Source organism: Canis lupus, chromosome 10 (assembly GCF_048164855.1).
Source record: "Canis lupus baileyi chromosome 10, mCanLup2.hap1, whole genome shotgun sequence".
NCBI classification, from domain to species: domain Eukaryota; kingdom Metazoa; phylum Chordata; class Mammalia; order Carnivora; family Canidae; genus Canis; species Canis lupus.
Window position 1 is genome coordinate 66,305,155 of NC_132847.1, and position 25,756 is coordinate 66,330,910.

At 44.9% G+C, this 25,756-nt stretch overlaps 1 long non-coding RNA gene across 2 annotated transcripts; it reads right to left on the reverse strand.

Annotated features, from left to right (window-relative positions):
- LOC140641843 (uncharacterized) lies at positions 1-25,494 on the reverse strand. 2 transcript variants are annotated; one of them, XR_012038462.1, is made up of 4 exons: positions 25,429-25,494; positions 8,894-9,355; positions 7,956-8,189; positions 1-3,764 (listed from the first exon to the last, which is right to left on the reverse strand). It is a non-coding gene; the product is annotated as an uncharacterized lncRNA (long non-coding RNA). The 2 variants fall into 2 exon arrangements; XR_012038461.1 differs by having other exon boundaries at positions 7,956-9,355.
- Positions 25,495-25,756: the final 262 nt, after the last annotated feature.

The window sequence follows — 25,756 nt, forward strand, 5'->3', positions numbered from 1 at the left end:
TAACAGAGGGAGTCGGTTTAATAATAAAGTTAATTTAACAATAAGTTTTTAAAAGTTTAATAGTTTAATAATAACCTTCTTAAGTAAACAACATTCTTTATTTCACAGAAGTGTAACACAAAGACATTTTAAAACAAAAGATAAAGCGTGATATGACGGTGCAATCAGCACACACGATAGTCTGTCAATATGAATATATCCTAAAATTTTAAGCAGACTTAGAATGGTCTGTATGACTTGACCTTCTTGCTGTTGGAAAGCTACTCAAGTGACAGTAAGGGTTGGTTGGAGGTGACAAGTCATCAGTAAGATATTTTTTTCTAAACAAAAATGGGATCCTCTTCCACATGTCATGTTGTTGCTTCCTTTTTCAAGCCACAAAATATCTTTCCAGCAGCCTCACTGATTTTTCAAATATATTATTTAAAATATTTCTTAAGATATGTCAGGGTTTATGGGTGCCTGGGTGGCTTAGTCGGTTAAGTGTCTGTTGATTTCGGCCCCGGTCACGATCTCAGGGTCTTGAGACGGAGCCCTGGGTCAGGCTCCCCTCTCAGCAGGGAGTCTGCTTGGGGATTCTCTCCCTCTCCCTCTGCCCCTACCCTGCTTGTGCACACACAGCCTCCTCCCTCTCTCAAAATAAATAAATATTTAAAAAGAAAGATATGGGGGTGCCTGGGTGACTCGGTTAGTTAAGTGTCCGCCTTCAGGTCATGATCCTGGAGCCCTGGGATTGAGCCCCACATTGGGCTCCCTGCTCAGTGGGGAGTCTGCTTTTCCCCTCTCCCTTTGTCCCTTCCCCTGCTTGTGCTCTCTCTCTTTCTCTAATAAATAAATAAAATCTTTAAAATAAGTAAAAATAAAAAGAAAGATATGGCTGTGTTTCATCACTGTGTATTGGTGTCCAAAGTGGAGTGACTGAGGGATGCCATGTTTTTGCCCACTTTGGGCAGCCTGCTGACTTTAGTGTGGGCATGACCTCTAGGCCAGGGCGGGGCTTCTCGAAGTACCTCCTCCAGGTCACCATTCCTTCGGCATGCTTGGGCACACAAGGATCATAAGGCTGGCCAAATAGGTGTGAAATTCTCTTGGAAGTTCACCAAGCATTTGTTAAAGGAGTACTGAAGGCTCTGAGAAGCCCTGCAGTTAAGAAATGGGCTTGATTTTCTTTAATCCGGTTGCCTTGTCTTTATAAGGACATGGTGCCTGGACAAGTATGCGTCCCAGTCATTGCGTGCAGAACAGCCCTGTAAAACACAATAGGGACTTGGCTACAATGGAAAAAGACTGCTTTTCGGGCGGGGGAGGAGGGTAGGGGTCGGGGATGCTGCCGCTGGAAATATCAAAAGCTGGGGCGTGCTTTCAAAAATGGGAGACAAGGAGAAAAATAGTAGGAGAAGGGGGTGTCTAGATGACATTACTTTGGGAAACGCAGGGAGAAAACACAGGTAGTAACTGCACCGATGGGACACATTATCTTAATGATTATCTTAACTATAATTAAACACAACGTAAATTAAAGCAGACTTTAGGCACTTTCAAACCTTTACTAAAGAAATGCAGGGGATTAGGAGGGAAATGCAAAATAATATTGTCGGTGCTGGCAAGGTTGTGGTAAAACTGACACGCTCAGTTAATCAACGATGCGGTGAAGTCACACAACCAGTTGGGAGGTAACCTGTGGCGAGAACCGCAAAGATAAGTATCTCCTTGACGATTAACCCCACTAGGAGCAATCTATCCTAAGGAAATATTAAATGGAAAGCCTTACACTGAATTACTACCAACAAGAGCAAAATACCGGCGGTCTCTTAGGTTAAAGTTTCAAACGGGAGGTGTGAGGTTAGGTACAAGTGTCCTGTGGGAGGTGACTAAGTACCTATGGAATTAAAACACACTGGATAGGAGTGCGTTGGAGTCTCCGGAGGAATTTTAAAAACACAGATTCCGAGGCTCTCCCCCATTTATGCAAAATCTCAGTCTCTGGCTGAGAGGGCTCTCTCGCTGAGCCACTCCGTTTAGCTCCTCTTCTCTCAACCCCCATCTGCCATTTCTGCTTCCAGTTTAGAGTCCAGAGAAAGGAAATCTCCATGGAGGGCATTCTTTTTTTTTTTCTTTTTTCTTTTTTTTAAGATTTTATTTATTTATTCCTGAGAGACACAGAGAGAAAGAGAGAGAGAGGGAGGGAGAGAGGCAGAGACATAGGCAGAGGGAGAAGCAGGCTTCATGCGGGAGTCAGATGCAGGACTCGATCCTGGGACTCCAGGATCACACCCTGGGCTGAAGGTGGGCACCAAACCGCTGAGCCAGCTGGGGATCCCCCCATGGAGGGCATTCTTTTGTGCAAGGTCATAGGTCACTGTCCAGCCTATGAAGCCAGGGGCTCTGGGGTCAATGCCCAGCCCTGATCCAGCCAACGGCAGGCGGTTGACCAGAATAGTACAAAACACAGTCCCCTGTGTCCGCCTGTCTGTCTCTGCTCAGCAGGACCTCTGCACGGGACAATCTGCCTGGACTGCAAAGGCTACCATGAACACATCTGCAGCTCCTGAGGGTGGGGGGAGGGCAGGCGCAGGGAGCTGATTATGTAATTCCAAATTTCCAGTTGATAAGAAATCAGGCTGAGTCCTTGGATTGGGCCACGATAGAAAACCTCAGCAAGGGAGCCTGCCTTTCTGGGCCAAGTGCTCTGACAGAGAGAAACAAATATTCTATAGCCATTTCATAAACAACCACTGAGACAATTAGCACGTGTAACCTCCAGTAGCATGGACTTTTGCCTCCTACAAATTGCAGAGAGGTTGCTTTCGTTCATGTCGGGGTTTTAAAGTAGCACTTTCCCAAATTATTTTAGCAAATTAGCAGTTTGGAACATGACGCCCAGCTTCAGCCATCCTTGCCAACCTCATCCTGCTCAGAGAAAGCCACACTCAGTCTTTTCAAAGCAGATAGCGTAACGTTGCTTCTTGCTGAAGTTTGGCCAGTGGGGTAGGGTTAGCCGAGGAGAGGCTTTGGCCGTGGAGCTGCTAGAGACTGATGAACCAACAAGGAGAAGCTGAATGTGAGGGAAGCAAGAAAACAGAGAAGTCCAGGAGGATTGAAGCTGGTCCCGTGCGAGTGCTCAAGGCCGCATGAGTCCCGTGGCCGTGGGCTGCCTGCAGATGCAGACCGCTCCTCTTACTGCAGAAAGTTCTGTTGGGCAGGGCTGTAGAGCAAGCCCTGGTCTCTTCCCACCACCCCATCGCTGAACACTGGTCACACCGGGCCCACCTGCTGGGTACCGATGTCACAAAGCCAGCTTGGCAATCTCTTAATGGGTTAGCATTTGTGCTTGGAAATCCGAAGAGCCAGGGCCACGTGATAAAGGTCATCTGAGTAGGGACACTTGACCCTGTCAAGTCACCGCTCACAGGTTTCTTGGATGGAGAGCTTCCCTGGATTTTCTCTCATTTTGCCAAGAGGGAGGGTCAACTGGGTCCTCCTTTCCTTCTTTCCTAGCAACACAACCATTGCTATAATTTCAACAAGGTGGTGATTGGTTTTTGTGTCCCTATAAAGGGAGAGGAACCTTGAAAGAGGGAAGGAGTTTGGGGTCTGAATGTTATGAAGGAATGGGGGACACCTGGAAAGTTGTAGCTTAAAAATAAACCAAACCTGGAATCGAGTCTCACGTCAGGCTCCCTGCATGGAGCTTGCTTCTTCCTCTGCCTGTGTCTCTGCCTCTCTCTCTCTCTCTCTCTGTGTCTCTTATGAATAAATAAAATCTAAAAAAAAAAAAAAGGAAACAAAATTTAAAAAAAATAAATAAACCAAACTTCCCACTCCCACTGGGTCAACTACTACTAAGTACCAGGCTGCCCTGGGAGGTCTTGTGGGGGGATCATGTGAACCCCTGTCCCATCAGGATAAGCCTCAGGAGAGAGTTCCACTCAGCAGAGCTGAGCCCTCACTGGCAGATTACTGGCACATGCCCTAGAGGTGCCTGAGGCCTCACTTTCAGCTGAGTCTCCCCTTATTCGGGTCCCACTTCTGGAGACACAGGCCTAGCGGTTCCACTGCAGGGATGTGGGGCCTGGGACATTGGCTTGCTAGATGCTGCAGGTGCCTGCTTGCTTGCTTGCTTTTTTTTTTTTTTTTAATTTTATTTATTTGAAAGAGAGAGAGAGAATATGAGCAGGGGGAGGGCCAGAGGGAGAGGCAGAGAGAGAATCTTTAACCACTCTCCCCACTGAGCTGGGAGCCCCAAGTGGGACTCGATCCCGGGACCCCAAGGTCACAACCTGAACCAAAGTTAGACCCTTAAAGGACTGAGCCACCCAGGTACCCCACTGCAGGGCCCCTTCTGCTTAATAGCTCCAAACCCAACTGCTCCCTCTTTTGCATTCCCAGCCTGCGTGAAACCTCAGAACGTGCTGAGCAGAGACCTTCTGATTGGTCTGGAGCAATCGAGCCAGCCCTGTTACAAAACACACTGATGATATCGACCAAGGTTTCTCATCTGAAAGGTTTGACTTTTTTCCAAGAGAAGCCTTAATAGATTAATTAGATCTTTGCCTCTCAGGGATTTGGCAAATAAACAATGATGCATTTATACCAATAATAGGTATAAAGAACTAGTGTTTTATCATCAAAATTAGCCAACTGGGGTTTAATATGAAGGGCAACAGGGAGTTAAAAAGTATGCATCGTGGGGAGGGTGGACAATGTTAGGCAGGGAGGTGAATTTACTGCATTTTTAACCCCCAGCCCTTCAGGTAAAATGTGGTCGAGGATAAATCTAAAGGCTTTTTATGCTTGGCCTCAAAGTGAGCCCATATTTCTTGCTCTTAAGGAAGCATAATGCTGCCCTGGATGGCCAAACAGACCTTGTTTCTCAGAGTTACAGCCCTCTCTAGCATTTGAATACATTGAAAATATTTATAAAATTCATTTGTTCTTGACATCTTAAGTCTCCAGTAATTTTTTTTTAAAGATTTTATTTATTTATTTGAGCGAGAGAGTGAGCAAGAGAGCAAGCTAGCAGAGGGTCACAGGGGGAGGGAGAGGGACAAGCAGACTCTGTGCCGAGCATAAGCCTGACGCGGGACTGGATCTCACAACCCTGAGATCATGACCTGAGCCAAAAATCAGAGTCGGACCCTCAACCGACTGAGCCACCCAGGCGCCCCCAGGAATGTTTTTTAATAGTAATTTTCCACTATGTGTTACTAGAACTAAGTGGAATGCCAAAATCGTCAGATGAAATTTCTGTGATTGAAAAATAAATTTTGTTTCTTATTACATTTTTATTTCTGATTATTTAAATAATGAAAGAGGGGATCCCTGGGTGGCGCAGCGGTTTGGCGCCTGCCTTTGGCCCAGGGCGCGATCCTGGAGACCCAGGATCGAATCCCACATCGGGCTCCCGGTGCATGGAGCCTGCTTCTCCCTCTGCCTGTGTCTCTGCCTCTCTCTCTCTCTCTCTCTATCATAAATGAATAAAAATTAAAATAAATAAATAAACAAAGAAAGAAAGAAAGAAAGAAAGAAAGAAAGAAAGATAGGAAAGAAGAAAGAAAGGAAGAAAAGAAAGAGAGAAAATGCAAGCAGCAAGAGGTCCAGCCCCTACATGGGTTAAACATTCCTTAACATGTGGTAACCAATATGAAAAATCTCCTAAAGTTTGTAGGAAATGAGAGTTTTCTAATGAGAAGGAAATTGTATTACGGTCTTAAGTGCATTTTGCTCTGTGATCCATGAAGGCCCAGCAAAGGGCTCTGGGGCCGATTCAGTATGGCCCCACTGTCTCCCCACCACCCCTGGCTCATTGTCTCACTCGCTGTCCTTTGACACATCACCTCCTCAGTGCCTCCAGCCCTTTGCACACAACAGTCCCTGTGCTTGTGGTGTCCCCTTGGCCCAGCCCTATTTTTTGACAGCTTGGCATACTCTTACTTACTGTTTAAAATGCAGACAGTAAGTGGGTGCTTTCAAAGTACGAAGTAGATCCACTAGCAAATATGACATACATAGCAGAGTGAACCTGTTCAGCTGGTTCCAACAGCTTCTCCAGGAAGCCTGGCTTCTCTGAGTCCTCAAGGGCTGAATCCCAGATGGGCCAGCTCCCTCCTCCCCCTGCCCCTTCCCCTGGCCCTCAGGAAAGCACTCCTGGGTTTCTGGGTACCATTCCTGAGCTTAGGCCAAGGTACCTCTGCAGATAGCTGTCAGGGTCTCCAAGGTGGCTGCTTTACCCTCCCTGTGGATTCCCACCCTGGAAATCTCTCTCCACAGGTCTTGCCGGATCCCTGGATGCACATAGAAGGCCTTGGTTCCTGGAGCCCTGCCCTAAGACTGCCTCTCCCTAGAGCCACTTCAGAAGGGGCCACAGACTTCCTGGTTGGCATTATAGCCACTCTTTGGGCCACAGTTAACTGTGGGATCTGGGCTTAACTCTCAACCTTGGATTGGCCTCTCAGTGGAAAGGCCTGAGGGCATGTTAACCCCAGTAAGTCAACATTGCATGAACTGCATTCTAGAACCAGAAATGAGGAAAGTGGTGGCCTACCTAGAGAAGGATTCTCTCCTGTAATTTCATTTTTTTTTTAAAGATTTCATTTATTTATTCATGAGACACACACACAGAGAGGCAGAGTCACAGGCAGAGGGAGAAGCAGGCTCCATGCAGGGAGCCCGATGTGGGACTCGATCCCAGGACTGCGGGATCATGACCTGAGCTAAAGGCAGATGCTCAATCACTGAGCCCTCCCAGGTGCCCCTGTAACTTCATCTTTTGAGTGACATCGACGAGCCAGAAGGAAAAGGGTATAATCCTTATTGAGCACCTATCTACTCTGTACTGATACAATTTTTTTTTTTTTTTTTTTTTTTTTGCATTTAATCCTCACAACCACCTAACTGATAGGATTGCTTCCCCCAGGCCTGCCTGTCACATTGGCAGGGCCAGTGTAAGTCCACATACCGCATACCACATGCTTCAATGTTTCAAAATTAAAAATCAAGCTAAGAAGTTGCTGAAATAAGTGCTAATCTCCTAAATTGACAAATATTTTCATAATGACCTGGGAGGCCAAGTTCCAATTTAGAATCCATAGCCTCATTAGAGTTCTGAGCTGAAGTGTGGGGAGGTGGGGAGAACCGCCCCTTCTCTTCTCAACCCGGACTCTGTCCTAAGCCACTAGGAGGACACAGCTGTGTGGAAACCAGATGTCTCTGTTCTGCCCACCTCCATCCCCGTCTCCTGCTCCCCAACAGCTGCCCTTGGCTTCCACCGGGCTTCACACAGGCAGCGTAGCATATCCTCATGAGCAGGGATCTGGGGAGCAGCCCCTACAGATCCTAAAAATGGGTACAAGCCATTTGGACAAGGGGATTTGGGGGATCTGGCTCCTTCTGTGTAGTCTAGATGGGGAGCATGGGTTTTAAGCAACAGGTCCTTTTGGTCTTATTAACCGCTCACCCAGCAGGGTGGCATTGAGGCAAAGGAACACCAGACCAGGACCCTATAGACTGAGAGGACCAGAGCAGGGAACCCTCTTGCCTTAGTCTAAAGAGTTTTTCTGACTTTATTAATCTCCTGCCCAAATGAGCGAGTCAACTATATAGCTGGCCAGGAGGGGGCCGATCCCTGGGAGGATGAACCCAGGTGCAAGAGGCAAATTCCCTAATCCAAGGGGAACACAAGATCTCATCTCAAGCCATGCAGGGTTGACAAAGCAGCACTCTGTACTCTTGATCACCCGCTGAGTCCCTAGATGAGAAACAGAACTCTGAAGGGTTGAACATTTCATGACTGTCCCGTGGCTAGTAAGTGATGGAGCTTGAACCCAGGAACCCACGCTGATCTAACCCCGGGTCCCTGCTCCTGCTGTGCCCTACACTACAGTGTCTGTGGTTGACAAGAGGAAAGGATGCAGAAAACAGAGGGCAGCATTTTGAGGCTCTGGGATGTGACGAACCTGGGCTTTCCTGCTTGCGAGGCGAACAAAAGTCCAGTCCAAGGGGCTCCTGGATGCTGGTGCCGCTGCCCAGGTAAGCTCCTGTTCTTGTCTTCCCGGCTATCCTACTGCATCTAAAATTCAGCCTCTTCCCCGAGGGTGCATATCTGATGTCCATCCAGCTTCTCGATCTGCTATCTTCCAGTTTTTGCTTTGATGCACTTTGACTTCGTCTCTCAGTCTTCCAAGCCAAGCCTGTTTAGTGAAAAAAGGGTGGCCCCAGATGTGCCAGCTCACAAAGCCTTTCTCAGATGGGGGTAGCTCACAGAGCACAGTGACTCAAGGTATTTTTTTCCCTCATTAATTCCAACTATTAACATTTTAACTTGTTTATAGATCTCTAATTGGCTTTGTCAGTGAAGGCCAGAGTACATTATAAAGCAAGATTTAAAGAAATCAGATACCTAAGTACAGACTAGAAATATGGCCATTAAATTTATATGGCCATCAATCCATTAAAGCCTTGGCCTTCTTTCATTATTCTTTTAAGCTCAATGGTTCTCAATCTGGGCTATGCACTGGGATCACCTTGGTTGCTCCAAGAACCATTGATGAATGGGTCCCACCCCCAGGCATTTTGATATGATTGTTCTGGGAGTGGGAATTTCATTTTTTTTATTTAAAAATTTTCCAGGTGATTTTAGGCAGTTAAGATTGAGAACCACAGATTATTATTATTATTTTATTTATTTATGATAGTCACACACACACACACCCAGAGAGAGAGAGAGAGAGAGGCAGAGACATAGGCAGAAGGAGAAGCAGGCTCCATGCACCGGGAGCCCGACGTGGGATTCGATCCCGGGTCTCCAGGATCGCGCCCTGGGCCAAAGGCAGGCGCCAAACCGCTGCGCCACCCAGGGATCCCCACAGATTATTTTTTTAAGGGAAATTCTTACCTGAACCCCATCTGTGTTGCTTTTAGCATTTAAAAGTGTGGGTCCTTGAGCTTGGCTAGATCCACCTTTCCCAAAGCTTCCTATTTCTGCCTACTATAAACATCCACTGTCTTCCTAGGTACCTGCGAGTACTCTAGCACACAGTCAAAACTTCCTATATTTATAGTTTAAGGAAAGGAGGTCTTAGTTTATCGCCTGCACAAATGAGCACATCAAGGCTGGTGACCCAGGAGGGGCCAATCCCTGAGGAGATGGAGTGGCAGGGAAGAGGAGGCAAAGTCCGTGGTCCCAGGGCAACAGACCATGCCATCCTAATTCTCGGGGGATGTCGGGTTGCCACAGCGGTATTCCACATTCCCAGGGCACTTTCTTTCTCTTCTCATCTGCATTTGCCCAGCCACTGTTGGCTGCATGGGTCTGGCAGGCTTTCCTTGTGTTGGACTCTTCTGCTATAAGAACCATCTAGAAAAGGTGGGAGGGGAAAAAAAAAAAAAAAAGAAAAGGTGGGAGGGATCGCAGAGGATCTAAAGCCTGGGGAGCCCCTGCCTCCACCTCCTCCAAGTAGGTCAAGAGTCCTAGTCACATGGCTTGCCACCCACTTGTTGGCTGGTGACCCTGAGCCTTGGGCTGAGGACAGTTACCCCCAACAGTCTCTCTAATACAGTCATTACAACTGCAGAGAACTAGTACAACAAGTTCCACAAGATCTGGCCTGGGGCTCTGGGAGCTCACGGGGACTGTGGCTCCCTGGGGCTGGGGTGGGGCCTGCTTCCATAGCCCTCTTCACCGGCTGAGCTTGGCCTTTGTGGTCACCCATTGGTCATCTAAAGATCTAAAGATTCATGACCACACTTGTCAAAATTACCAACTGAGCTCTGCTCCTGACCCAAGATGGGACCAGGCCTGAGAAGAAAATGCTCACATTGTTTCCTCATGAGATCAAGCATAGCTTTGCCAGTGGTGAGGGGAAGCCCTCAGATGCCTTTAATATTTCTTCCAGTCTTGGCAGGTTATTTTCATTCTTCACCAGGACACAGAAAACTATTGTTTTTGAGAACTCTCAAGCTCCCTCTAGTGTGTACAATATATTGGGCATTACTTGAGCGTAAAAACTTTGAAGGACCTAAGGAAGTAATTAGAAATTTGAATGAAGACTTACGAATTATAATAACCATTGCCATGCCAGTTATGATAGCAAAAACATAGAAATCACCTAAATAAGGGCAGGGGAAAAATAATCATGCCACATTACGGTATAGAACTTTGAAATATGATTTTTAAGAAAGACTTTAAAAACACAGGGAGGTCGGGGCAAGATGGAGGAGGAGTAGGGTCCCCAAGTCACCTGTCCCCACCAACTTATCTAGATAACTTTCAAATCATCCTGAAAACCTATGAATTCGACCAGAATACATAGCTGGAATGCTACAGAGAGAAGAGTTTGCACTTCTAACAAGTAAAACTAATTTTTAGCCACTCTGCACTGAGTAAAATGACTAGAAAGAACTCACCACAAAAGAAAGAATCAGAAACAGTGCTCTCTGCCACAGAGTTACAGAATTTGGATTACAATTTGATGTCAGAAAGCCAATTCAGAAGCATAATTACAAAGCTACTGGTGACTCTGGAAAAAAGCATAAAGGATTCAAGAGACTTCATGACTGTAGAATTTAGATCTAATCAGGCCGAAATTAAAAATCAATTAAATGAGATGCAATCCAAACTGGAGGTCCTAACGACGAGGGTTAATGAGGTAGAAGAAAGAGTGACATAGAAAACAAGTTGATGGCAAGGAAGGAAGCTGAGGAAGAAAGAGAAAAACAATTAAAAGACCATGAGGAAAGGTTAAGGGAAATAAATGACAGCCTCAGAAAGAAAAATCTACATTTAACTGGGGTCCCAGAGGGTGCTGAGAGGGACAGAGGACCATAAAGCATATTTGAACAAATCATAGCTGAGAACTTCCCTAATTTGGGAAGGGAAACAGGCATTCAGATCCAGGAGATAGAGAGGTCCCCCCCCTAAAATCAATAAAAACCATTCGATATTTAATGAAACTTGCAAATTCCAAAGATAAAGAGAAAATCCTTAAAGCAGCAAGAGACAAGAGATCCCTAATTTATATGGGGAGAAATATTAGATTAACAGCAGACCTCTCCACAGAGACCTGGCAGGCCAGAAAGGGCTGGCAGGATATATTAAGGGTCCTAAATGAGAAGAACATGCAGCCAAGAATACTCTATCCAGCAAGGCTCTCATTCAGAATAGAAGGAGAGATAAAGCACTTCCAAGATAGGCAGAAACTGAAAGAATATGTGACCACCAAACCAGCTCTGCAAGAAATATTAAGGGGGACTCTGTAAAAGAGAGAGGACGCCCAAAGAAATAATCCACAAAAAGAGGGACTGAATAGGTATTATGATGACACTAAATTCAAATCTTTCAAAAGTAACTCTGAACGTGAATGGGCTTAATGATCCCATCAAAAGATGCAGGGTTTCAGACTGGATAAAAAAGCAAGACCCATCTATTTGCTGTCTACAAGAGACTCATTTTAGACATAAGGACACCTACAGCCTGAAAATGAAAGGTTGGAGAACCATTTACCATTCAAATGGTCCTGCAGGGGTAGCCATCCTCATATCAGATAAATTAAAGTTTATCCCAAAGACTGTAGTAAGAGATGAAGAGGGACACTATATCATACTTAAAGGATCTATCCAACAAGAAGACCTAGCAATCATGAAAATTTATGCCCCTAATGTGGGAGCTGCCAAGTATATCAATCAATTAATAACCAAAGTAAAGACAATACTTAGATAATACACTAATGCTGGAAGACTTCAACATGGCACTTTCTACAAATCACAGATCTTCTAAGCACAACATCTCCAAAGAAACAAGAGCTTTAAATGTTACACTGGACCAGATGGATTTCAGATATTTACAGAACTTTACATCCAAAAGCAACTGAATACACATTGTTTTCAAGTGCACATGGAACTTTCTCCAGAATAGACCACATACTGGGTCACAGATCAGGTCTCAACCAATAACAAAAGATTGGGATTGTCCCCTGCATGTTTTCAGACCATAATGCTTTGAAACTCGAACTCAATCACAAGAAGAAATTTGGAAGAAACTCAAACACGTGGAGGTTAAAGAGCATCCTGCTAAAATATGAAAGGGTCAACCATAAAATTGGAGAAGAATTAAAAAGATTCATGGAAACTAATGAGAATGAAGATACAACCGTTCAAAATCTTTGGGATACAGCAAAAGCAGTCCTGAGAGGGAAATACATCGCAATACAAGCATCCCTCAAAAAACTGGACAAAACTCAAATACACAAGCTAACCTTGCATCTAAAGGAACTGGAGAAAGAACAGCAAATAAAACCTACACCCAGCAGAAGAAGAGAGTTAATAAAGATTCGAGCAGAACTCAAATGAAATAGAGACCAGAAGAACTGTGGAATAGATCAACAAAACCAGGAGTTGGTTCTTTGAAAGAATTAATAAGAAAGATAAACCATTAGCCAGCCTTATTAAAAACAAAAAAGGGGATCCCTGGGTGGCGCAGCGGTTTGGCGCCTGCCTTTGGCCCAGGGCGCGATCCTGGAGACCTGGGATCGAATCCCACATCGGGCTCCCGGTGCATGGAGCCTGCTTCTCCCTCTGCCTATGTCTCTGCCTCTCTTTCTCTCTCTCTCTGTGACTATCATAAATAAATAAAAAATTAAAAAAAAAAAAAAAAAAAAAACAAAAAAAACAAAAAAGACTCATTTGTAAAATCATGAATGGAAAAGGAGAGATCACCACCAATACCAAGGAAATACAAACGATTTTAAAAACCTATTATGAGCAGCTATACACCAATAAATTAGGAAATCTAGAAGAAATGGATGCATTTCTGGAAAACCACAAACTACCAAAACTGGAACAGGAAGAAACAGAAAACCTGAACAGCCAGGGAGGAAATTGAAGCAGTCATCAAAAACCTTCCAAGACACAAAAGTCCAGGGCCAGAAGGCTTCCCAGGGGAATTCTATCAAACATTTAAAGAAGAAACAATACCTATTCTACTAAAGCTGTTCCGAAAGATAGAAAGAGCTGGAATACTTCCAAACTTGTTTTATGAGGCATCACCTTAATTCCAAAACCAGACAAAGACCCCACGAAAAAGGAGAATTATAGACTAATATCCCTGATGAACATGGATGCAAAAATTCTCAAGATACTAGCCAATAGGATCCAACAGTATATTAAGATGATTATTCACCATGACCAAGTGGGATTTATCCCCAGTATGCAAGGCTGGTTCAACACTCGTAAAGCAATCAACATGATAGATCATATCACAAGAGAAAAAACAAGAACCATTTGATCCTCTCAGTTGATGCAGAGAAAGTGTTTGACAAAATACAGCATCCATTCCTGATCAAAATTCTTCAGAGTGTAGGGATAGAGGGAACATTCCTCAGCATCTTAAAAACCATTTATGAAAAGCCCACAGCAAATATCATTCTCAATGGGGAAACACTGGGAGCCTTTCCCCTAGGATCAGGAGCACGACAGGGATGTCCACTCTCACCACTGCTATTCAACATAGTACTAGAAGTCCTAGCCTCAGCAATCAGGCAACAAAAAGAAATAAAAGGCATTCAAATTGGCAAAGAAGAAGTCAAACTCTCCCTCTTTGCAGATGACATGATACTCTACATAGAAAACCCAAACGACTCCACCCCAAGATTGCGAGAACTCATACAGCAATTCGGCAGTGCAGCAGGATACAAAATCAATGCCCAGAAATCAGTGGCATTTCTATATACTAACAATGAGACTGAAGAAAGAGAAATTAAGGAATCAATCCCATTTATAATTGCACCCAAAAGCATAAGATACCTAGGAATAAACCTAACCAAAGAGGGAAGGGATCTATACCCTAAAAACTACAGAACACTTCTGAAAGAAATTGAGGAAGACACAAAGAGATGGAAAAATATTCCATGCTCATGGATTGGCAGAATTAATTTTGTGAAAATGTCAATGCTACCCAGGGCAATTTACACGTTTAATACAATCCCTATCAAAATACCATGGACTTTCTTCAGAGAGTTGGAACAAATCATCTTAAGATTTGTGTGGAATCAGAAAAGACCCCGAATAGCCAGGGGAATATTATAAAAGAAAACCAGAGCCAGGGGCATCACAATGCCAGATTTCAGGTTGTACTACAAAGCTGTGGTCATCAAGACAGTGTGGTACTGGCACAAAAACAGACACATAGATCAGTGGAACAGAACAGAGAACCCAGAAGTGGACCCTCAACTCTATGGTCAACTAATATTCGACAAAGGAGGAAAGACTATCCACTGAAAAAGGACAGTCTCTTTAATAATTTGTGCTGGGAAAATTGGACATCCACGTGCAGAAGAATGAAACTGAACCATTCTCTTACACTGACACAAAGATAAACTCAAAATGATGAAAGATCTAAATTTGAGACAAGATTCCATCAAAATCCTAGAGGAGGATCTATGAAGGCAAGGGAAACAAAAGCAAAAATGAGTTATTGGGATTTAATCAAGATAAAAAGCTTCTGCACAGCATAAGAAATAGTCAACAAAACTAAAAGACAACCTACAGAATGGGAGAAGATATTTGCAAATGACCTATCAGATAAAGGGCTAGTTTCCAAGATCTATAAAGAACTTATTAAACTCAACACCAAAGAAACAAACAATCCAATCATGAAATGGGCAAAAGACATGAACAGAAATCTCACAGTGGAAGACATAGACATGGCCAACAAGCACATGAGAAAATGCTCTGCATCACTGGCCATCAGGGAAATACAAATCAAAACCACAATGAGATACCACCTCACACCAATGAGAATGGGAAAATTAACAAGGCAGGAAACCACAAATGTTGGAGGGGATGTGGAGAAAGGGGAACCCTCTTGCAACGTTGGTGGGAATGTGAACTGGTGCAGCCACTCTGGAAAACTGTGTGGAGGTTCCTCAAAGAGTTAAAAATAGACCTGCCCTACGATCCAGCAATTGCACTGCTGGGGATTTACCCCAAAGATACAGATGCAGTGAAACAGCAGGACACCTGCACCCCGATGTTTCTAGCAGCAATGGCCACAATAGCCAAACTGTGGAAGGAGCCTCGGTGTCCATCGAAAGATGAATGGATAAAGAAGATGTGGTCTCTGTATACAATGGAATATTACTCAGCCATTAGAGACGACAAATACCCACCATTTGCTTCAACGTGGATGGAACTGGAGGGTATTATGCTGAGTGAGGTAAGTCAATCAGAGAAGGACAAACATTATATGGTCTCATTCATTGGGGAATATAAAAAATAGTGAAAGGGAATAAAGGGGAAAGGAGAGAAAATGAGTGGGAAATATCAGAGAGGGAGACAGAACAGGAGAGACTCCTAACTCTGGGAAAATAACGGGTGGTAGAAAGGGAGGTGGGCGGGGGATTGGGGTGATTGGGTGACAGGCACTGAGGGGGGTACTTGACGGATGAGCACTTGGTGTTATGCTATATGTTGGCAAATCGAAATCCAATAAAAAATATACAAAAAAATAAAAATGACTTGTAAAAAAAAAGACACAGGGAAATGTTCGTGATGCAAGGGTGTTAATGAAATTATATATACACTGAGATACAAATAGTGTAAAAAAACATAAGTAAGATGGGGAGGTACAAATAGGGGGAATGCAGAGGATTTTTAGGAAAGTGAAAAATATTCTGTACACTATTATATTGATGGGTACAGGCCATTATACATTTGTCCAAACCCATAGAATGTACAACACGAAGAGTAAACCCTCATGTAAACTATGAACTTAGGTGTTTATGATGTGTCAATGTGGGTTCATCAAATGGTAACGAATGTACCTCTGGGGGGGATGTTGATGATGGGGGGACCGGGGTATATGGGAAATCTTTGTACCTTCCTCTCCATTTTGCTGTGAATCTAAAATTGCTCTAAAACAAGGAAAGTATTGGGGCAGCTGGCGGCTCAGTTGGTAGAGCCTGCAGCTCTTGATCTTGGGGTTGTGAGTCTGAGCCCCATGTTGGATGTAGAGATCGCTTAAAAATAAGATCTTTAAGAAAAAAAAAGTATTTTTAAAAGTTCTGGAAGAAGATAAAGGTGATGCTTATACAACATTGTGAATGTATTTAGTGCCACTGAATCATATACTTAAAAAAATTGTTAAAATGGTGGGGCACGTGGGTGGCTCAGTGGTTTAGCGTATGTCTTTGGCTCACTCAGGTCATGATCCCAGCGTCCTGGGATCGAGTCCCACATCGGGCTCCCTGCAGGGAGCCTGCTTCTCCCTCTGCCTGGGTCTCTGCCTCTCTCTGTGTGTCTCTCATGAATAAATAAATAAAATCTTTAAAAACTTGTTAACATGGTAAATTTTATGTTGTTTATATTTCACCACAATTAAGAAGAAAACCCGTGTAACGTGTGCTCAGAAAAATCTTGGAAAGAAATCCTCCAAAAATGTTAGATATCTTTAGGAGTAGCATTATGGATGATGTTTATTTTTCTTCTTCAATCTCTGTCTGAAGGGCCCACACTATGCATGTAAAAATGTAATCAGGATATGGAATCTGTAATCTGGAAAAAGTTATTCTATCAGGGTCTCAGTAAGAAACAGATGATACACTCATATCAGAATAGTTGGGGGAAGGTTCCCTGATAAAGGGGTTAGCTACAAAGGTACAAGGGAACCTCAAGGGATGCTGTGAGACCTGAGGTACAGGAACAGTGAAGCTGGGGCACCTGGTGGCTCAGGGGCAGAGCTCTGCCTGAGCCTTTGGCTCAGGGTGTGATCCCAGGGTTCTGGAATCGAGTCCTGCATCAGGATCCTCACAGGGAGCCTGCTTCTCCCTCTGCCTGTGTCTCTGCCTCTATGTCTCTCATGAATAATAAATTAAAAATTTTAAAAACCTTAAAAAAAAGAAGAAACAGTAGAGCTGGTACCATCTCTAGGCTGAAAAGAAGGGGCAAAAAAGGAGTTAACAGAGAGCAGGAACCTTCAGTTGGGGCAAAAGCCCACTAAAGAGTCACGCACCTCCCTCCTGAGCTCCTGCTAGAGATCCCCGCTAGACAGGGCCCGCTCCTGGAGGCCAGGGCCCGCTCCTGGAGGCCAGGGCCCTAGACCGCAGCGCATACTGGTTGGCATTATGAAGCTCAGAGCAGAAAGGTAGAGTGACCGGAGGGGCACGTTGAAGACAGACAGTAGTAGAGTTTTTAATAGGAATGTTGAAGTTTTGGAAAGGACAGATGCTCCTCTGTCCCCTAGGAAGCTTCTGACTTGCGTTGTTTTCAGAGTTTCATGACCAGAGCAACAGAAGCAGTCAATGTTTAAAGAAGTCTTTCTCCTTTGCTGTGCATAAATTCTTGGGCCCTTTCCCAGAAAAGACTTTCCAGAATAATTGTCCTAGAAAGCTGCACATAGACTGCCTGTCTCTGAATTGCCACACATTGGCGTTAATTCACAGTTCCCATCACCTACCCGCAATGACGACGGCTAGTCACAAAAAAGCCCTTGGCGTGGAGTTAGAAGATTCTAGGCTCAATTTCCAGCTCTAGAAGGTTCTCTCCGGTTACTAGTGTTTACTTGAGGTGTTAAAACATCAGGTGGAATGACTCATTCACTCGTAAGTTGCCTAACACACATTTAACACACTTGTCCCAGGCTCTGTAGGGGCGGGTGCTAGAGCGATACAACAAACACTTACTAATGACCTCAAATGGATCACGTTCTAATGAAAGAGATCGGTAACACAGAGCTATAATTTAAGGATGGAATAGTGTAATTAATGGTAGCTGCTGCATCAAACAAACTTGCCAAGAATAGTGGCCGATCATGAAACAAAGCCAGGTTTTTTTGTGTTTTTTTGCCCATGCAAAGTCCAATGCCGGTTAAGAAGCCCCCTTCCGTCTCATAGCCACACCATATAGGACACATTACGGTCGCAGTCGGATAAGGAGAGGTGAAGGGGTACCTTGGCTCTTAACTGCCTTCACCCAGAAATAACACACATCACTTCTGTCCATAGCTCACTGTCTAGACCTGGGTCACCTGACCACCCCTAAATTACCATCTGTGGAGGTTGGGAAATGCAGGGGAGCTCACAGACACCTCGTGGGTGGGTCTTTGTCCCCGCGGGTAATGCGACGATACCAGTGAGCAAGGAATCATGTATTAACCAGGATTCTTTGGATTCAAGTAACAGAAACCGGCTTGAGTTAGCATAAACAAAAAGGGAAGTTTATTATAAGAGTTTTAAGGATTTGGGGTGGTCCTCAAGAACCAAATGGCAGAAATGCAACTGAACGTCAGGCAGGGATTAGAATCAGGAGATGCAGAGCCACTGCAAGATTTCTCTTGCTCTGGTACCATTTTGTGAAGAGAAAAGGGAGTAAGCTGGCTGTTCGCTTCATGGACAATCCATTAGGTAGGTGAGCTTTGCAGGGAGTTCGGGCATTCCTGATGGTGGATATTTAATCCACGTTAGGGAGAGAGAGAGAGAAAGGCATTCCAAAGGAGATGATGTCTGCCCAGTTGTTTTTTGTCATTTTAATATGTATTTTTATCGTGGTAAAATTGCCCTGAATTTTGAAGGCTAAGAAGGCATTTGTTGGGTGAAGACAAAGAGCAAGGTCTTTCCAGGCAGCAGATGCAAAGAAATGGACACACAAAAGAGCTTGGAATATATGGGAAAGTACAAGCTTATGGCTAGAGTTTAGGGTAAAGTGACAGCACTACTAAGTTGACTCCCAATATATGGTCACCCTTCTTTTTCCTTGCTGATAAGGATCCTTGATTTTAGATCCTAGAGGCATCTGTAGTACCATTTCCAAGGTGATCATGACAAGGAGATCTAGGCCAATTATGACCATTTTGTTCCTCACTTTTTAGATCCCTTTGGAGCTAGTGATGGCCATGTGATTTTTCTCCTGGCCAGTGAGATCTCAGCAGACTTCAGCTAAAGAAAGGGTGCTTCTGGAAAAGTCTTTTATTGCCATGACAAAAGAAAAGAGATGCAGCAGGGATGGCTCCTTGTCTTTTTTTCCTCTTTCCTGCTTTATGTGATGAAGCATTGACTGGAACCATGGCAGCTATCTTGAGTAATGAAGCAAGAAACGTGAGGATAAAGACGTCATGCCAGTAATAGCACAGAGAAAAAAGAAGGAGCCAGTGTCTCTGACAGCATCGTTGAGAGGCCAAACCATTGCCATCTATTTCTCACCTCTAGATTTTTGGTTGTGTGAGAAAAATAAACCCTCATCTGTTTAAGCTCTGTATTTCAGGTACTTGTGGATCACATCATGTCTCTAAATCGCTGATTCCCATCACATATATGTTTTGCAAATACTTTCTCCCAGTCTCTGGTTTGTCTTTGGTTTTCTTAACAATATCTTCCGAAGATCAAAAGCTTACATTTTGACGAAGTCCATTTTATCAATTTTATTTTTAAAGTTTGTGTTCTTTGCCTACACCCAAGGTCACAAGCATTTTTCTCTTTTTCTTTTTCCTAGGAGAGTTATAGTTTTAGCTTTTATATTTAGAACTGTGAATGCTTTTTTTTTTTTTAAAGATTTTATTTATTTATTCATGATAGTCACACAGAGAGAGACAGAGAGGCAGAGACACAGGCAGAGGGAGAAGCAGGCTCCATGCAGGGAGCCCGACGTGGGACTCGATCCCGGGTCTCCAGGATTGCGCCCCGGGCCAAAGGCAGGCGCCAAACCGCTGCGCCACCCAGGGATCCCTGTGAATGCTTTTGAGTTAATTTCTTACGTGGTTTGATATATGGGTCAAAGTTAAATTTTTCCATATGGATACCCAGTTGTTCCAGCACCGCTCGTTGAAAAGTCTATCCTTTCTCCATTTAAAATGCCTTGGCTTCTTTGTCTAATCAATTGACCACATTAGAATGGGGCTATTTCTAAAATCTCTATTTTTTCCATTGATTTTTGTGTCTACCTTTATGCTAGGGTCTCAGTGACTTGATTATAGTACATTAGAGTGTATTATACATGCAGTTGATTTCTTAATTTTATTTTCCAATTGCTCGTCTCAGTATAGTAATGCAATTAGGTTTTGTATCTTGGCCTTGACTCCTTTAATCTTGATGGATTCACTTATTATTCTATAGCTTTTTTTCTTCTTTTGTATATTCCTTAGGATGTTCTGTGCATACTTTCATGATGCCCACAGACACAATTTTTCCTGTATGTAACCTGCTGTTATCCTTGTCACTGTCAGGATTTATTCCTTATCACTGGCTTTAGTTGACTATAATGTAGCTCAGCATAGCCTTCTTCATGTTCATCCTGTTTCATGTCCACTGAGTATCTTAAATCTTGAAATTTATGCTTTTAACCAAATTTGGAGAAATTTCAGCCATTATTTTTTCAAATATTTTCTCTGCTCCACTTCCTTCTCTCCTGTCCTGGCACTCCAATTATATATGACAGACCACTTGATAGTATCTAACAAGCCCTGAGTCTCTTCTTTATTTTTAAAGATTCTATTTATTATTTATTTGACAAAGAGAGAGTGCACAAGTGGGCAGAGCCACAGGAAGTGGGAGAGAGAGAAACAGGTTTCCCGGTGAGCAGGGAGCCTGACGTGGGGCTGGATCCCAGGACCCTGAGATCATGACCTGAGCTGAAGGCAGATGTTTAATTGACTGAGCCACCCAGGTGCTCCCTGAGTCTCTTCTTAAAAAAACAAAAAAACAAAACCAAACCCACACAACCTCTTTTTCTCTGTGTTCTTCATATTATATAACTTTTGTTGCTCTACGTTCAAGTTCACTTACTCTTCCCTCTATTATTTTCACTTGGCTTTTAAATCTATCCATTACATTTAAAAAAATTAAAATAGTGTGTGTTTAATTTCTAGAATGTCCATTTCATTGAAAAAATCATTTTGATTTTTCTTTCCCTATTGAGATTTTCTAGCTTTTCATCCATCAGAAGTATATTTTCTTTTATTCCATTGTGAATAGTTGTAACAGCCATTGAAAAATCCTCATCTTCTAGTTCTAACATCTGGATTATCTTGGGGCTGTTTCCAGTTACTTTTGTCTTGAGAATGTGTTCCATTTTCCTTGTTCATTACACACTGGGTTATTTTACATTGTAAATTGGACATTATGAAAATGGGAAGTCATGTTGTACGATTTCCCTGCCCCAGAATCTGCCTGATTTCTGGTCCCCCTTCTAGTGATTTCAGGGAGCTGTTCATTGCATCATGCCCAGATTTTATAGCTGTGGTCTGTAGGATTATTCATCTAGCAAGATCTTATTTAATCAGATTTTTAATTCATTCATTTCGCCCTGACAGATCTCACCTCAAGGACAAGCTCTACAGTTTTCATGTTCTGCCACTTGGCTTCTCCAATGCTCCTGGGAAGGATGGTTTACACATGTGCAGCCCAGAAGGGTGGGGGAGTGTGGGCCTTCTGGGGCAGCCATCATATAGTGGGGGATGGGAGTCAATGGATAAATACTTCTCCATGTTGATTTTAGAGTAGATAATTCCTGTGTGCTCCTCAGGGGGGGCCATAGCAAGACTGAGGTCCAATGGCCCCAGTGGTGACTAACATAACATACTCTTCAACTGTCTTTTCCCACTTTCCCTGTTTCACTTTGTCTGGTACCTCTCACTTTTGGGGTCAACTCCCAAATAAACTATCTGCACTCAAGTTCTTGTTTCCCTTTCTGGAGGGATCCCAGGCTAATGCTCAGTTGTCAATCACGTTACTCCTCCTGTAGCCCAGAGCAACAGTATCTGATACAGATTCATATCAGAAGAAGATGAAGTACAAGAGCTAGGTGGGATTCTGGTTTTAAAGGCTTGCAATGCCATCTAAGAAGTTTGGATTCTATTTGGTCCAGAAGAAAGAGCCGAAGGATACTTGCTATGAAATGGACGTGATCCAACTATTTACAGTCTCTTATTGTCCCAAGATCTGAAGACTCTCTGACTTGCTATCTCTGAATTTCAGTTTCTCTCATTAATACATTGAGAAGAGTAGCACTTTCCTGTCTATTTTGCACAGTTGTTACAAAGACCAAATTAGATAATGCATATTCCACAAGGAGCTAAATGAAAGTAGGGTGTTACTACTATTACTTCGATCTGGTGTTATATGTTAGTGTGGGAAATAAACATTGCAATATTAAAAAAAAAAAACAACAACCCATATTTACCTAATAGAATTTCCAACTGGGGCAAAAGTAAATTTTGAGGGACTGTGCAATCCAAATATAATTTTAGGTTGTATCTACAAGACAACAGAATAATAAGCAAACTCTAATATACCTGTAAGGAATTGTGGATTCTACAACCAGGGGCTTAAACAGATAGCGGTGGGCCTTCTAAGACTGGCATGGCAACTCTCTGATGTCCCAGACTTCTATCGTTCTGCTGCCAACTTGAGAGCATGGCTTCTATCTTCCAAGTCCCAAGATGGTTATTGCAGCTTCAGGTCTCGTGTCGACTTTCAGGCAGGAGGAAGGGAGTGGGAATGGACAAGTGTGAGTCTTCAAGTTGAGTCAATGCTTTTGCTCCAAAAACTTTCTCAAAGTCTCAGCTAAGGATTTCTGTTTGTGTCACACTGGCCACCCTTTAAACAATGAATGCTGGGAAATATAGCCTTTTAGCTGATAACAAGTCATCCCCAAATAAAATTAAGGTTCCCTCAGTAAGAGAAAAGAAGAGAATGGGTACTGGGCGGGCAGTTACCTGTCTTGGTCATAGATGGTGTCTCAGAAAGAGCCCTGGGGGCAGCCCGGGTGGCTCAGCGGTTTAGTGCCACCTTCGGCCCAGGGCGCGTTCCTGGAGACCCGGGATCAAGTCCCATGTCAGGCTCCCTGCATGGAGCCTGCTTCTCCCTCTGCCCGTGTCTCTGCCTCTCTCTCTCTCTCTCTCTCTCTCTCTCTCTCTGTGTGTGTCTCTCATGGATAAATAAATACAATCTTAAAAAAGAAAGAAGGAAAGAGGCTTGGGTCAAATCCTGTATTCAAATGCTACTTTTGCTCTTATTTGTTGGCTGACAGGGCACATTGCTTTTTGAGATTCGATTTCTGCTTCTGTAAGATGCTGTTAACAACTTGTACTTTGGAAAGATTTGCACCATACAGAATCATTTCGGGGATTCTGCGAGTATTCCATGTAATGTGCCCAGAACGACGCCTGGCACAGGAGAGATGCTCAATGTTTCTGTTGACTCTAACAATACTCTGCGCCAGGTGCTAGGCTAGAAGTGAAAAAACACAACAGCACATAATCTCTGCCCTCCAGGAATTCTAAGTGCGTGTGTGTGTGCGTACGTGTGTGTGAAGACGTGTCGCACCGTGCCATGCTACTCCACGCAGATTCTTTCTTCAGTGTCCCTGCTCCTGTACCCCAGTCGCTGGGAAGAGTTGCTGCTGATGGCTCCCAGCTGTGCACTTCAGGGGACATTGCCTTCAGCTGCTGGGGACCACCTGCCCCCCATTAGGCACCCTCCTATGGGGTGGTCCATGGCCAAGGACTGGCTGATGCACGGATCAAAAGCCCAGCCCCTTTGTCTTGATTTTGGGACAACTCTCAAGGGCCATCCTGGCTCTGGAATTCCCTGGAGGATCAACTGAGGCTCAGTGGCAGCTGCATTTCATCGTTTTTCCCTCAACGCAGTCCTTCTTCCTTCACTTCTCCCTGGCCTACCTCCCGGAAGCTTCTCCAATACCTCTTGGGCACACAGCCTGCCTCAGAGCCCGTTTCCTGGAAACCCGACTGTGCTACATGACAAGGTACCCACAAGAGATTTCTCAGGTGTCTTCATTACAGGGGCCGGGCCTCGAGCTGGAGAGGCATGAGCCACCTGCTCTGGTCTCTCTCACCACCCCTCGCAGCTCCTGCGCACTGCCGCTTCCGAGAGCCAGGCTGGCCCGTGACCTCTGGTAGTCCTGGTGCCATCTCAGAACTTCTTTTACTTGACCTCCCACCGCTAACTCCCTCATTCTCTGGGCATTTCTGTACGAGTCCCTGCAAGAAAGCACCAGCTAGGCTCGGCCCACCTTTGCAGGTCAAGCACCCCACAGGCTGTCGGGGGGCCTCTAGATTGGCTGGTTGAGGGGTCATGCACTCACCACTGGTCAATCAACTGTGGTTGGGGGGAGCAGGGGGTGCAGAAGGGACCGTGGCCCAGGGCCTCCCCCTGAGCAGGGCTCAGCGGGGAAGGTAGGTGTCGTGGGAAAGGTGTCCAGTATATTATAAAGGGTGCTCCCGGAGCAAGTGAGGCCCCTGAGAGCCCGGGAAAGGGTGACAGCACCGTGCCAGGCAAAGCAAGAAGGCGGGGCTGCTGCCCCTGTGTTCTCGGCTAAGGAGAAAACCGGCTTGATCTGGAATGAAGGGGTGAGGGTGGCAGAGGGAAGAGCAGGTGTGTGTGGAATGAAGCCACGTGGGCTGGCATGGCCCATCTCAAGGGCAGTTGAACTGCAGATAGGGGACAACGGGGACGGAGGCAGAGGGGGGACCCAGGGCCACTGCAGGAGCGAGCTGGAGCCAGCGGGCAGTCGGATGTCCCTGGGACGGATGCGGTTCCCTGTTGTCACATACAGAACGCCTTGTGCCCCGGGGGGCCCCCGCTGGCCCGGGGAGCAGGTGATCGCAGTCCATGCGCCACCACTTTGCGTGTTTTCTTCCCCTGCCCGAGCTCACAGCAGCAGCCTCCTGCTCTGCAAGATCCCCGCCGTGGAGGTTTCTCCGCTGATACATCCCCACGTCCCAGGATGCTTGCGGCCCCATTTATACATTGCTTTGATCCTCTTACAGACTAGGAGAGAGGGTGATAGGTGTCATCTGCTCTTCCAGGCACAGTCTGTCGAGGTGGCCACCTGCCTCACGTGGCTGTTTGCATTTAATTCCTAACGGTCTGCCCCTCAGGAGCGCTCACATTCCAAGTGCTCAGCAGCCCCATGTGTCAGTGGCCTGGATGGTAGAGACAGAGCACATGTTCATCATCCTGCCCAGTGCTCCTGGGTGGTGCTGCCCTTGGCTGGGAACTTGAGCGTGTGTCTGTCCAGCTCCTTGCGGCAGGCCTCGACCTCACAGCAGGGCCAAGGACCTGGCATGTCATCAGTGAACCATTGTGGGACAACTGAGTTGACTGACAGTCTCCACTGACAAGGGGGGAAAGAAGATTCGGAGAGATGCTACTTTCAGGGGTGGTGGAGCAGATATGCGACCGAGCAGGGACTCCGGCCCATCCTTCCCCGGCCAGCACACTGCTTGTTCAGTCTCTCCCTGCCCCTGCTTTATTGGCCCCCAGGCTCTGACAGGAGAAGGTGGGTCCTCCGTTGTCACCCCAGCAACCTCCCACCACCTGATTGGAAAACCACTTCTAAAAAAATGGCTTATGATGTTTTCCCCTAAGGTGAAGGGAATAGAGAATGTGGCAAATACAGACAAGGAGAAAGAAAAGTTACTCATACCTGTTAACGCAAAAACTGGCTCAGTTAACATTTTGGTACATGTCCTCCAAATGTCTTTTCAGTACTGTTAAAAAACAAAATTCAAAGCAGTAAATTTACACATCTGGGGCGCCTGGAAGCGTCTGATTCCTGGTTTTGGCTCAGGTCTTGATCTCGGGCTGAGATCACAGCCTGAGGTTGGTCTCCACACTCAGTGTGGAATCTGCTTGGGATTCTTCTCCCTCTCCCTCTGCCCCTCCTGCTTGTGCTCTCTCTCTAAAATAAATAAATAAATCTTTTTAAAAAGCTGGCTTTATTAAATGACCCATGAATTGGACAGCATCCCATC